This window comes from Mustela lutreola, chromosome 4, assembly GCF_030435805.1.
Source record: "Mustela lutreola isolate mMusLut2 chromosome 4, mMusLut2.pri, whole genome shotgun sequence".
Lineage (NCBI taxonomy): Eukaryota > Metazoa > Chordata > Mammalia > Carnivora > Mustelidae > Mustela > Mustela lutreola.
The window spans coordinates 159,198,248-159,212,073 of NC_081293.1; the positions used below are offsets into that span (position 1 = coordinate 159,198,248).

The 13,826-nt window shown below is 41.0% G+C and overlaps 1 protein-coding gene across 1 annotated transcript in view; it reads left to right on the plus strand.

Moving 5' to 3' along the window:
* The first annotated feature begins 882 nt into the window (after nucleotides 1-882).
* Nucleotides 883-13,826, plus strand: part of BMPER (BMP binding endothelial regulator) — a 296,813-nt gene continuing 283,869 nt past the window's right edge. The window contains exon 1 of the mRNA XM_059171541.1: nucleotides 883-1,070. The gene's annotated coding sequence lies outside the window, so the exon portion shown is untranslated. The remainder of the gene's footprint in view (nucleotides 1,071-13,826) is intronic.

Here is a 13,826-nt window from a genome sequence, read left to right on the forward strand (position 1 = left end):
TTCTGCTCTTCTACAGGCAGGCATTTCTCAGAATGAAATCTCTCAGGAAATGACCCTACCTTCTCTATGCAGAAAATGAAGAGGAATTGGTTAATGGGATTCTGGAACCAAAACTTCCCTCACAGTCTGCAGGTAGAATACATTGGGCCCATCAGAGGTTTGAATTTGAGAAGCTGGATTGAAGGCAAGGGGTCAGACCAGTGTCCACAGAGCTGGCTCGAAGGGTGGTACACGGGAACAGGTGAGTCGAGATGCATCATATTGGGATTACTATGAATTTCTGTCTTCCTCAACAATGCCCTTCACCATCCAGCTGCAGCAAAACTAGGAAATTCCTCCCACAGCTGGGGAGGAAGGAGTTGCCTTCATTTTCTAAAAAGGCGTTAATGTCCTTTTTATCTTTTCTTCATCTAAAACTGAAACTAGAAACCATACCTACTATGAAGCTAAGAGCTACTCTGATTGCACAAGCCTCCAAAACAGTATGCTTTCAACACAGGACTTCCTCTACGAATCTGGTGAGGTGAACTGTGCTTTTCTTTGGGCATTGACAAAGGCATTGAAGAACGTGTGGGAGTGGATTCACTGTGCTTCTCGTGGTACAGTGGGAAGCAGTCACCTTGCCCTCTTCTTTCTCTGCACGTCCACCTCAGTTGTAGGCTAAAAGGATCCCATTGCTTTTCTCCATAGGACTAAACTACAACTTGCTAATAGTCTTAATCAGTGCCTTGGACTGAACCACCGCCAAATTCAAAGGTTGAAACCCTAACCCCCAAATGTGATTGTATTTGGAAATAGGGCCTCTAAGGAAGTAATTTCCGTTAAGTGGGGTTATAAAGGCCTTGCCTTTATAATCTCACTTATAACCTCACTTTATAAACTCACTAAAGTGGATCTGATAAGATTCATGTCCTTATAGGAAGAGACATCAGAAACCTTACCCTCTCTTTCTCTCTCCTTGCCACGTGTGGCCCCAGCAGGAGGGTGGCCATCTCCAAACCAGGAAGAGAGCCTTCACCAGAAATTGAACCAGCCAACATCTTGATCTTGGACTTCTAGCCTCCAGAACTGTGAGAAATTTATATGTGTTACTTAAGCCACTAGTCTGTGCTAGTTTGTAATAGCAGCCAGAGGAGACTAATAGAATCAGTAATTATCATATAAATTGACCCTTGTTTCTTAAAAATGACATGTTAGCCAGAGGAAGTGATGAAAAATGACATGTTAGCCAGAGGAAGTGATGAAAGTCTTTTTTAGGCTCTACATTGTCATTGAGGAGACAGGTACTAACATTATTTGTATCTTTACCTATTTGCTAGGCATGTGCTAATTGTTTTCTGTGCACCAGATAAGTAGCTGTCGGTTAGAAGGGTTATATAACTTGCCCAAGGACACGGAGCTAGTAAGTCGAAGGCCCCAGGAGTTTATTACAGGTTTGCTGGACTCAGAAGCCAGGCTGTACCTGTTTGCTCTGCCTTCTGGCCAGCCTACCTCAGGCAGTGCTCTCACCTTTGCCATTTAACACCGCACTTTTGCTGTAGAGATTAAAACCACTTTAAAAAACTGGGGGAGGTTCTTTTGGAGATTTATCAAGATCCATTGTTTATATGATCCCAATTTTGCAAGGATACAGAAAGAACAAAAGAAAATATGTATGCCGTATGTTGTATTATAAAAGCCTACAAAAGTGACATCAGATGCTAATGATGGGTCTTTGGTTGGTTAGATTTTTTTTTTTCTTTTCTGAATAGTAAGATAATGATGAATTTTATTTTGCTTTTATTACTTTTTGGAAGCTTTTATTTTTCACTCACAGCTTTTATAATCAGATAAACCATTTTTAACAGTGTAAAACAAGACACAGTCTCCTCCTCCTCTGACACTGTGTGCTCTGCCACTACAGAGGGGTGCCCGATGGCTCCTCGTTTGAAAGCCTGGGCACCAACATGGGGGTTGGGGAGAAGCACAGAAAAAAGTAAATGGCAGCAGCTGACCCCAGATAATCCCATTACAGAGAAGTGGGATTTTCAAGAGTGTCTGCTCATAGAATTAAGAATGCTGACACTGGTTCAGTTCCAAACCTAACTGGAAAAACATGAAAATGGTTACCATCTGGAGCTGTCTGGTGTTAGGCGGTGAGGTGGGGAGGCAGTCTGCGGCCAGGGCGCCCACGGATGGGACTCCCAACTGAGGCATTGCTTTCTTGGTGCCCTTGCCTTTCTCTGTGCTGAGAGGCGGGGAAAGGAATTACACCTTTCTGTGACCTTCAGATGACCCAGTGACTCAAACAGGGTGGCCCCGGTTAAAGTGACATTTCCAAATAATGGAATGTTCCATAGAAGCTGGACTGTATCTTTGCAGATCTGTGTTTATCAAATAGTAAAGAACTGGAAAACAAATTCCCTGCCCGTGTTCTAGAGGGTATGGCCTAGATGGGTAGCATTATCCAGGGCTATCTTGGCAATAATCAGTTCGTCTTCCCCTCTTACATCTTCTCGAGTACCACTTTTGGCAAAAGAGCACAGGAGAAATATTCTACGCTGAGGACAGGGAAATAGTAGGGTTCCTGTCCCCAGTTCTCCCTCAGTTCACTAAGGAAAAGCTGTTAATAGTACAGAGCTAGGATTTCTTTAGGGGGAAATCATGGTGAATGAAAGCTTCTTGTAAGTGCTAGAATATTCTGGAAGGGACCCTGCTGATTAGAAAGTAAAAGGGCTAATGTGTTTTCTCTAGGGAGACTTTGGAGGTAGGCAGTGACCTGAACACAGCAGTACTTTCTAGAAGGATTTGCAGCTTTTCCAAAGCAGGGCTCTTTTTTTGGGTAACTATTTGTGGAGGACTGTTGTGAAGGAGTGCAATACTTTGTAAGGGTCTAATTCTACAGGAATTTGTCCACATTTGCCTTTAAATTTTATGACTCTTTGAAGGCAGGGATCCTATCCTATTTACCTATTTGCTCCTTCAAAACCCATTACTGAGCATCTGTTATGTGAATAGCTCTGTGCTACACATTGAAGATATACATGTATGAATATATCATACATATATTCTTCATATATACAATGTATGTATATAGTAGGGGCTGCATGGGAATTTATGAGAACATATGAGACAGACTTAATCTCAGGTCAGGCAAGGCTTCCCTTAGGAGGAGTAATTTAAACTGAAAGTACAAGAATGATAAGAGGAGTTGACATTTATTGAGTATTTGCTTTGCACCAGACGATGTGTTAAGTGCTTTGCATATATTATCTCATTTAATCCTTTAAGGTAGGGACAACTATTATGTTCTGTTCTAGATAAGGAAACTGAAGCCTGGAGAATAAATTACTCAAAATTGCACACCTAGCAGGTGTTAGGATATGGGTGTATCTTTTGGGCAAGTTATGTTTATATGTATGTATGCATGTATGGATGGATAAGTGTGCACTAGTTTCTCCAGCACTCTGACTCTGGAGTCTTGGCTTTTGACCTTAATACTGAATGGCTCTTTACTGTGCAGGATGGCTAGTAATAGGAAAAGCCTCTCTTTCTAGTTAGAGGCACGGCTTAGCACGCTGTGAAATGTATAATAACTATGTACATGAACAACTCCAGTAAAGTCCACATCTTATTCTGAAAAAGAACTTGCAACAAGAGGATTGATCTCTTTCACAAATGGTCTTAGTTTGAGCTCCTATAGAAGCAGATACTATGACAAGGACTCTAATAGAGGAGATCCCATGAAACACTGGTGGGAGAGTGGGGAAGTGAGACAGGGAAGAAAAGAAAGCCAAGGTAAGGGCTCATTGTCAAGCAAGTTCCCACGGTGGGAAACTGAAGTTTAGTTCTGCTGTGGATTTTTGGGAGCCAGAATAGAGAACAGCCTTGGGTAGGATGTTCTCCCCCTGAGAGGTAAGGGAGCTAAGCTATTTTTACATCAATACCCATTGGTATGTTTTGGGGAGCTCTTCATGGGTGACATGAATTCTCTTGTGTTTTTGACCTACTGAGTAGCAGCAGAGGCCTTCCAGCAGAAACATCAGTGTATTTCCGGAGAGGCTGCAGTTTGGTCCAGAGGCACTGAGCTAAGAGGGGCACAGAGCCATGGGGAGAGTACTGAGAACATCTGCCTCAGGTGATGGGAGGGAATAATTTTCTAAAATTCCCAGTTCCAGCGCTGCATATGGAGAGAGGTAGGGCCTTATTTCCCAGAAAAATACCAATGCCCTAAACTAGACATACTGTTCTGTGGGTGTCCTTAGTCTCCCAGTTCAAACCCAGATTCAATCAAAATCCCCTCAACCGTGAGTGACTAAGTCAATTCTCTTGTTTTCTTCTTTCTCCTATTCCATATTCTCAAGTCGTGTTTATTGAGATTTGCACAGTGCCTCTATCTCAGGTGAAGTATTACAGAGAAACAGCTAACCATGCTGGGTGGTTGGGAGGTGAGCTAGAAAAACATAGATAAGGAGATGAAACATGTATGTAGAGGTCACCTCAGATACTTCCAAATCCTGTGATACGGACTTGGCACTGGATAATTAGAAAACAATCTTTCCTTCTTTCTTTATTTGGGGGCGGGGGGCAGGGTGTGGACCACTGGAAGGGGTACAGTTTGAAGCCCGGCATCTTCCCGCACGTCTCAAACCTGGTGGGAGGAGAATCTCTCGTCTCTGTGTAACTTTTGGAAGCATTTACTTGGCCTTCATAAAACTGAATGTAAAAGCGGGTCCTCTGTGTGTAGAAAACTGTTACCAAAACAACTCCTGAAGGAGTACCCAAAAGTGATGGGATTGGGGATGGAGGGAAATGGATCTCTTTGCTCACTCACACAGGTGACAGAGGCCTCTTTCTCAGGGAAATAGGGCCCCACTGAAATTAATTGTTTGGGGAAGGAAGGAAGGAAATGTTTTCTTTACCAACCCAAGAACCCTCCACATCCACAGAGAGGAGGTCATTTTAGAATCCTCAAAGGAATTTCTGGAAGAAGAGGTGTAACCACATCTCCATAATCCCTGCTAAGGATAAAATGAAATAAACTCCAGATTTTTGCAAGTAGTAACAGAAGTGAGCAGCCTCAGAGGGTGGTTTTCAAAAATAGAGCAAGGAATTGCTGGGATCTTGAAAGTTTACATTGGGAACGTTACTGTGTTGCTTGCCTAGTGAAGGTAGACAAAAGGCCCTTGCAGGGTAGTGGTGGGAAGGGGTGGCAAATAGGGCACAGAGAAGAGGTGGTGGGGAAACAGAAGATTATGGAAGCCCTCTGGAAGAACTGGGGAATAAAACAACTGGAGATATGGTGCTCTTACCTGGTGAGAGAAGGACTGACATGATTATGTAATAAAGTGTTTAATAATAGTTATAAAGTATATTCATAGGAAATTTGAGGTACAGTTAGGAGGTCAGCAGATCAGGAGGAAGATTGCCATTGAAAAGACAGTTTCTTCTCGTTCCCAAGAGGAATGATTTGCCAATGGGGGGGGGGGGGGTGGGAAGGACGGGGGGCATTCGGAGAAGAACCGGGGTCAGTTGGAGGGCAGAGGGAGAGAGAGAACTGCAGACAAGAGCCTTTATTGTGGTGGTTTCTGTGGGAAGGAACAAGCAAAGCAGGGCAAGCAGGCTTAAGATTGGAGATCGAATAATTTCAGTGGATTTAAGGGTGTTGGAGCTGTCCCTAGTTGGTCCTTGGCCCTGAGGTGATTAGATGGACCATGGCTTAGAGTATGAAGGGTGATGAAGGGGGTGGTTGGAGTGTGGGCTCTAGAGTGGTTGGTGTGTTTTTGAAAAATATGCTCATGGGTGTCTAGGAGTTAGCTAACCCTAGGACGGGCAGTCTCTCCAGGGTCAGTAAGGCCCGGATGTTGAAGCATCAGAGTACAGAAACAAAAGACATGGTTAATACAACAAAGGAGTTGGGAGTGATGGGTACCATTTTTTTTCCTTTTTTTCTTTTTAAGCCTTTCATAAGAGGTTAAAATACTTTACATTTTAAGTCACAGCCCCTAATGGCCACATGAGACCGGCTCTAGTGTGTCTACTCATGAAGGGAAGTGGTTATGTTTGTCCCAGGCCTCATTTAGAAAGGAATTTGAAATCCTTCTCTGTAGAAGGCCTCATATGCATAAGTACAAAACCTTATTCATTAATAATAAACTTCAATGGAAACTTTTAATCATGTTTTTAAGGGCTACTGTTTCAAAGTAATCCAGTAGAACCAAAGCCTTCATTATTTGAGAGATGTTTTTATGCAAAGTCTGTTGATAGCACACTTTGAAAGAGAATTAATGATGAGCTTGGGTGAGTTGGGTATTCAAAAAGATGTCAGGACAAGTCTTCCATTGGAAATATGGAATACAGTATGGTATTAAATGGGGTTCCTGTTCCAGCCCCACATGCTGCAGCTCTGAACTCTGGTTCCCCTTCTTTTTTTCTCTCTTGGAGAGCCCTGCCAATAAGAACCAGCCTGAAAATTACACATAACACTGTATGTCACTATATGGCATTATTGTTGCTTCCATTTGTAAATTAATTTTCTAGAATCAGATGGCAGTGCAACTGCATATATAGCACGAGGGAGCGTATGAAGAAGGGGTGGGTGGTGAACTACAGCACATAGATTCCTGTGTTTGACCTAAAAAAGAAAGCAATGAATACAAAATGTTTTTCAATAGGGGGAGGCTTAAACCTCAGTAGACTTTGGTTCTTCAGCTTGTTAGGACAGTTTGGTCTCTGAATCACTGAGTGAACTCTCAGGGAGAGCTCAGCTCTTGGATGCGAGAGCACATGCATGTCAAAGCCAGTGTTGGCTCTAGGACCTCAGGGTATCCTGGGGTGATGCAGCATCCAGAAAACGTAGCCAACAGCTCACTTGTGTCCAAAAGTCTAATGCTCGCATTGGAAAAGTCCTCTCAGGTCACCTAGTGCAAAGCAGCCCTCCTCAACTCCAGGCCCCTGCACCCTGCTACTCCCACCCAGTTAGCCTCTGTCTGAGGCCTGCTAATAAGGAGACTCTCCGGAGACTCTCAGTAGTAGACTGTGCGTCATGGGGACAGTTTGACTCTACTCTCTCATATTGGCTCTACACCGCCATCACTGCACTTGCCACTGGTTCCCCCTACTTGTTGACAGTATTTCTAGAAGTGCAGAGTCAACTCTGGTGTGATGTGGTAAGAGGAACGATGCATGCCATTTGCAGAAGGAAACATTCTTATCGTCACTTGTCCAAAGGCAGACATCGTGGGGCGAGTAGAGGGAGAACTATAAGAAGTGCCACTCTGGGGACGCCTGGGTGGCTCAGTGGGTTAAGCCGCTGCCTTCGGCTCAGGTCATGATCTCAGGGTCCTGGGATCGAGCCCCGCATCGGGCTCTCTGCTCAGCAGGGAGCCTGCTTCCTCCTCTCTCTCTGCCTGCCTCTCTGCCTGCTTGTGATCTCTCTCTGTCAAATGAATAAATAAAATCTTTAAAAAAAAAAAAAAAAAAAAAAAAAAAGAAGTGCCACTCTGCTCTGGCTATGTCTTTTTGGCCAGGCCAAGTTACCCCAGGACCTAAAGACACAGAAATATAAGCCCTCATCACCTCCAGGTGTTCGTGCTGCCATGAAGGGAACACAGGCTTGATAAAATTTTAGTTTTGCCATATGAGAATTAAAAAGAAATCATTTTCTACTCCTCCCATCATTTCACAATGAAAGGGCATTATAATACCCCAAAATATGAATACACTGTCCTAAATTTTCTCATGTACTCACCGTTTGGAGAAAAGGTTGGCACAGGTTGCTAGGCTAGGTAGAAGTGATTGACTCCTATTAATTGAGTGTTTACCAGGTGCCACTCTCCTAAGCCCTTACATATACGCTTATGTTTTCCTTTTTAAAGTTTTCTCATGGCTCCAAATGGTCTGTTGGAGTGACCGCAAATTATCATTTCTGTCACCCTGGATCCACTGCTAAGGCCTTGCTTGCCTAGGCATTGTGTAGGTGGGATCCTGAGATTAACCCACGCTCAGCTGAAAGAAGTGCTTGATTGATCAACAATGCCTGACAGTGGGAATGTGTGGGATGGATGGATAGGAAGGGTGGGTATTTTTCACCCCACAGCCATGCAGAAAAGTTTGCAAAGTTCTCAGTGGGTAAGACAATTGCTTTACAGTCCTTGGGGTACCTTTTCAGACTTGCCTCCTGCCCCCTTTCTTTAAATTCCAGTGTTTTGCTTCCCTAACTATAATATGCCACAAATGTCCAAGGAATCTTGTTAAAATGTAGATTTTTACAGTAGGTCTAAGTTGGGGTCCGAGATTTCACCTTTCTTTCAAGCTCCCAGATGCTGCTCATCCAAGGATCACATTCTGAGTAGCCAAGCCACTTACCATTCATTCCTGAGACCTCCTATGTGTTTTCCATGTACCTTTACTCGTCAGTTAATAAGGGTTACCATTCATTACTTCTAGGTGCTACGTTTTTTACATAAATCATCTTATTTAATCTTGACAACAAATCTCTTAGTTAAGTAATAGTATTATCATTCCATTTTACAAAGGACTAAAGCCAGGCTCAGAGGTTAAATAAGGTCCTCAGGTTTAGAAGACAGCAAGGGTCTTGAACTCCAGCCTGCATGACCACAAGTCATACATTCTAAGTCCTTGCTTCTCAGCCTATGGATTAGCAGTATTAGTATCTCCTGAGAGCTTGTCAGAAAAGCAGAGTATCAGGCCCCACCCCAGATCCACTGAATCAGAATCTGCATTTTATCAAGATCCCAGGTAATTTGTGTGCACATTAGAGTATCAGAAGTGCTACTTTTCATATTTTCTCATGCATCTCTCCCAAAAGACAAGGTCTTGAATCACAATTTTACAACACCATTTCAGTTGAGGATTTTTAAAAAATATTTTGCAGTTTAGATCCCACAAATTTGACCCAAAGGACATTTTTACTAGGTTTCTGGGAAAATTTTTGGCTCAGCAGAAATAATCAACACAAAATAAAACTGACAATGCCTAAAGATGCAAGTGGTAAAACTTAACGTCCATGACAACCTGCTTAAAGGTTATATGTTGGGCATATTGGATACTGTGGGAATTGGCTCAGGGAAAAAAATTATACTTGGTGCAAATAATCAACATGAAATAAAACTGTCAACAGCTAAAACTGCAGTGGCAAGATACAGATTTTTAAAACTGATATAATAATCAAGTCTTCTTAAAAAATCAATTAAATCTCAAAATTGGATCCAGAAACCCTGAACTAGTTAGAAACAGTGGCTTCAAAAAGAAGGCTCACAAAAGCATAGATTATTACTGAAATATTTCTAGATGCTATAAAACCCTGATTAATGATTCAGTATTAAGTTTCATTGAATGAAGGAATTAATAGCTGTCTTATTTACTATGTATTCCCTTCATCTAGAACATTGCCCAGCAGATAATAGTATTTCAGTTAAAAATATGTTGCACAAAATCTTTAAATTTACAAGGAATATAATCTGACAAAAATAATTCAGTAGGACAAAAATGAAAATGGGAAAAAATCTTGAAAAAGTGAATGTGTGGTATAGAATTTGATCAAAGAAGGAAATGGATTTAATGGCATTTGAACCAGAGAATGAATACTTTGCATCTGAGAAAGACTTCATGAGAAGATGATTAATCAGTGTTAGCAAAATTTGGATAAGAAATTCATAACATGAGTCAAAATAGGGCTAGAAGAGTGAGATCATACCATCCACCTGTTCAAATGGTGCAGTGAAAAATATGGAGCATAGCAGCTGCATGAAGCCCATCTGTATTCCTTTCTTCTGGCAGCAAATCTTAAGTATCCTTCAATGCCTAACTGAAATCTAACATCTTCCATTTGGCCTTTGCTGATCCAAAGTAGGACATTTTGTCCCCATTGTTTTTATCCCAACCATTTTGACCCAAAGACGTGCTGATTATACCATAGAGCCTACTGAAATTCATCAAAGTTGACAGAAGACTTTTGAAAACAATGAATGTATTTTCAGATCAGAACAACCTTGCAGTATTCGAGAAGAATTGCTTATAATTTTATTATCATTTAGCCAAGAAATAAATGCAAACTCTCAGACTGTTATTCGATTCATAATATATATTACTAAAGAAAATATATAAAATATAAAGTGTTATATGATTAACTGCCTGAAAAGTCACTTCTTGTTTGTAATATTGAAAACTATAAAAGTTCACCAAAAATAAAGAACTTGTAGAAATAGTCAATATAAAATAAAATGTTCATGGTTGAACTGTACATGGTAACATTCAAAATGATGGAAGAATAAAACTTCTTTCAAAATTTAGATCTGAATATTTAAACACAGGAAATTGGACTTAATGAAAATAATCACAAGATAAAGTTTACAGTGGAATTCAGTACGTATGCTTTTAAGTATATTCCATAAAGACATAAACTAAATATGAAAGAGTTATATTGTAAAATGCTCATTAAAAAGTTGTTTGTCATAGCAAAAAATTAGCTAATACTGCTAAATACTGAGTATTTGGGGGAATATTAAGTAAACAGCGTTACCTTCTCTTGATGGTCAATGACTGTTTCCCAGAGCAGCTTCTCTGCATTTATATCTGATCATTTTTATTTCTATGGAAATGGAAATATTTTCTCCATTCTCCTTAACACTTTTGCAAGCTAGCATCTTTGTGGAGGGTTGTGTGTTGTTGCTAAGAGTGAGGGCCTTGGTAATGAAGAGGCCACTGTTACTGCTATTCACCCTGAGGATGCCAAACACCAAAGTGATGTCTAGGCCTTGAGGTGGGGCAGTACCGAAGGATCAAAATGTAATCTTGGTAATTGTCTAGCATCCTGGGATCTAGGCAAGGACGGAGGAGCAAGACTAAGCAATATAAAATACACTCCACAACTTCGAGTAAAAACCTAATATCCTATCTTTCTTGAGACACTTACTCAATCATTCAATGATAGGAAGTGCTGGGGAGTGGGGCTGTAATTTTAAGTTGGGTGGTAAGAGGGGGATCTGATGAGGAGATGGCATTTGAATAGACCTGAGGGAGGTTGATCGACCATGGAAGGATCTGGGAGAAGACACTCAGGTGGAGGAAAGAACTTCCCTCTGGTATTCTCTTGCTTTAGACTTCATCTCTGGCTCAGTCTTTGGTGTTAATAACCCAAATCTTGCAAATGGACTCTAGACTAATGAAGTTTTAGAATTTTAGAGAAGGAATCCTGGGAGTACAGAAATAGTTTAACCCTTGTTAGAAATTATTTCAAGTCTGTGGCTTTTCGACTAACCAGGAGGTTTTGAAGTCCCACACTTCCAATCTCAGCCATTAGAGTTTATGTTAATGTTTCCAAAACATGTTCTGCAAACTAAACTGATAGTTGCCTTGGTGAAAATGAGTCTTATTCTTAAACAAATTTGGGAAACACAATGTACTCTCTTCCCGATTTGAAAAGCTCTGCAATAAAAGAAACCTGTTGACTTTGGTTTAACCCTGAGCTTTCCTAACTTATTCTCTTGCAATGGCTATTAATATCTCATGACCAGATGCTCAGCAGAGCACCTTGGCCCACACAATAGGGTTCCGTGTGGTTGCAGACTGTCTAGTACTTGTTCTTTCCCTTCTCCAAATGTTGGTGTTGTTAAATTGTAAAGCAGGCCTAGGTGATAAAATTCTCTTGCATAACTACTTGGTCCTGGACACAGAGGACAAACAAGAGAAAATCTTTTTGCATGAGATTGACTTGTTGGCTAACTATTGCTTTAGGAGTCACTTTGGTTGGAAATGTGGCCCTATGAAAGAGGTCAGTCAGGTTCTTCTTGAAAATGAAGTCTTGGGGCACCTAGTTGGCTCAGTGGGTTAAGCCTCTGTCTTTGGCTCAGGTCATGATCTCAGGGTCCTAGGATCAAGCCCTGCATAGGGCTCTCTGCTCAGCAGGGAGCCTGCTTTCCCCCTCTCTCTCTGCCTGGCTCTCTGTCTACTTGTGCTCTTTCTCTCTCTCTCTCTCTCTGTCAAATAAATAAAGTCTTAAAAAAAGAAAATGAAGTCTTGAAGACTTCAACAGAAACAACATATCTCAATGCACTGAATACAGAAGCAGAGAGAATCTATCTTTATTGAACCTGACATTAAATTTGCAAATGTGTAAAACAATGCCACTATTTTCTCTCTTTATTTTTTGGTTTTGGAAAATCTAGTAGTTTTTCATAAAACTATGTTACTTATGCTAACATGTAATTATTATTATTTTACAGTTAGGTAACTAAGATTTAAACATTTTCTCAGGGTCAGTTTCTAATATGGGAAATATTGCTAGCTATAACCTACATAAACTAAAGCTCTTTCAGGTCCTCAAGAACTCTTAAGAATGTAAAGAAGTCCTGGAACTAAAAAAACCTTGAAAATTGCTAAAATAGGCAAGTCTTTTTTAGTTTCTAAGAAGTTGAACCACTGATTTGAGGCTTGTGAGTACAAAGTTAGAATTTGAACCCAAGGCCATCTAACTTAAACACACATGCTTTTAACCAGCAGGCTTGACTATCCATTTTCAATTTGTTGGTGTGGGCCCAAGATGAGCTGGTCCATCCATGTGTCAGTTCTATATAACCACATTTCTTATTTTGCTGCACATAAGATGGTTCTTTTTACCATGAGGATATATGTTCTTCACCTTCTTGAAAATAATTCTGCACAGAGGAGAAAGTAACATTCAGCTAGGTTGTCATGCTTATTTAAAACCAGGCAACCGAAAACAGGTATATATATATAAGCACATACTAGCTTCTTCCCTCTCCCACCAAAGTAAACATAGAGGAAATATTGATAAACTCTTATTTCCTCCCACCCATGATGGCAATATATAAAGCAAATGCAAAAGTAGTAGGTTGACAATAACATAACATGGTCTCCTTCATAGGATCAATATCAGTAGCTAAAATGTCATAGGCTGTTGCCACCTCAAGAGAGGAGAAGCAATAGCCTGGGGTGTGTGTGTAGTAGTCACACCATAACTGTTAAGCTCTGCCTTTTGGGTTGAATGCACCAGCTGTTATTCCCCAATGCCCTAGTCTGCCTTGATTTTGTTCCCCTCAATTGGAGTCTGAATGATTGTAATGACCTATCCATTGCCTCTATAGAAAACGCTTCTGTTCTTGACTGTTGGTTGCCCTCTTGTGTTGTGGGGCCTTGAGTTTGGTGTTAAAATTCATAAGAGGCATGGGGACATGTATCCTTAAAGCAGCCTTAGCATCAAAGGTATTTCTGTGAAAAGGGCCCTTCTCCATTACTACAGAACTGTTTATTTTTCCAATTAACGAAGGATAAGGTGGTTCACTGGGGAATTTTGGCTTGGAGTCCCAAAATTTAAATATGTATGTTCAGTGGGAGGCCAGAAAGACCTTAGATTAATCCAGTTCTTGCAACATCTGGGGCTTGGTTTGTGGTGGGGGTGACTAGTTTAAGTGCTGACTTTGGAAGGAGCCATTCTGTCCATGTTTGGAGCCATGGGCTCAGGTCACAGCTGCAGGCTTTGAATATTTCGTTGACCTGAATTCAGTTGACAAGGTGACAATATACCCTTTGGCATGCCTTGGTATCTACTCTCATACCACTGTTTTATCTTTTTTCTCCTCTTCAGCCAGAAGCACCTCATATCTAACTTGATACTTTGCATACAGACTTTAAGATATAGTCTGTTTTTTGATTTAAGAAAGAATGAGCCCCAGGTGGGTCTTAGGAAGGCCAAGGAACCCCTCAGTGATCCATAATACACTCCTTTCAGGTTAGACTGAATGGTCTTTTCTTCCTTCTCTCTGCTAGCTGAACTATGGAGTTTTAAAGAAAGTATATAGGTAGAA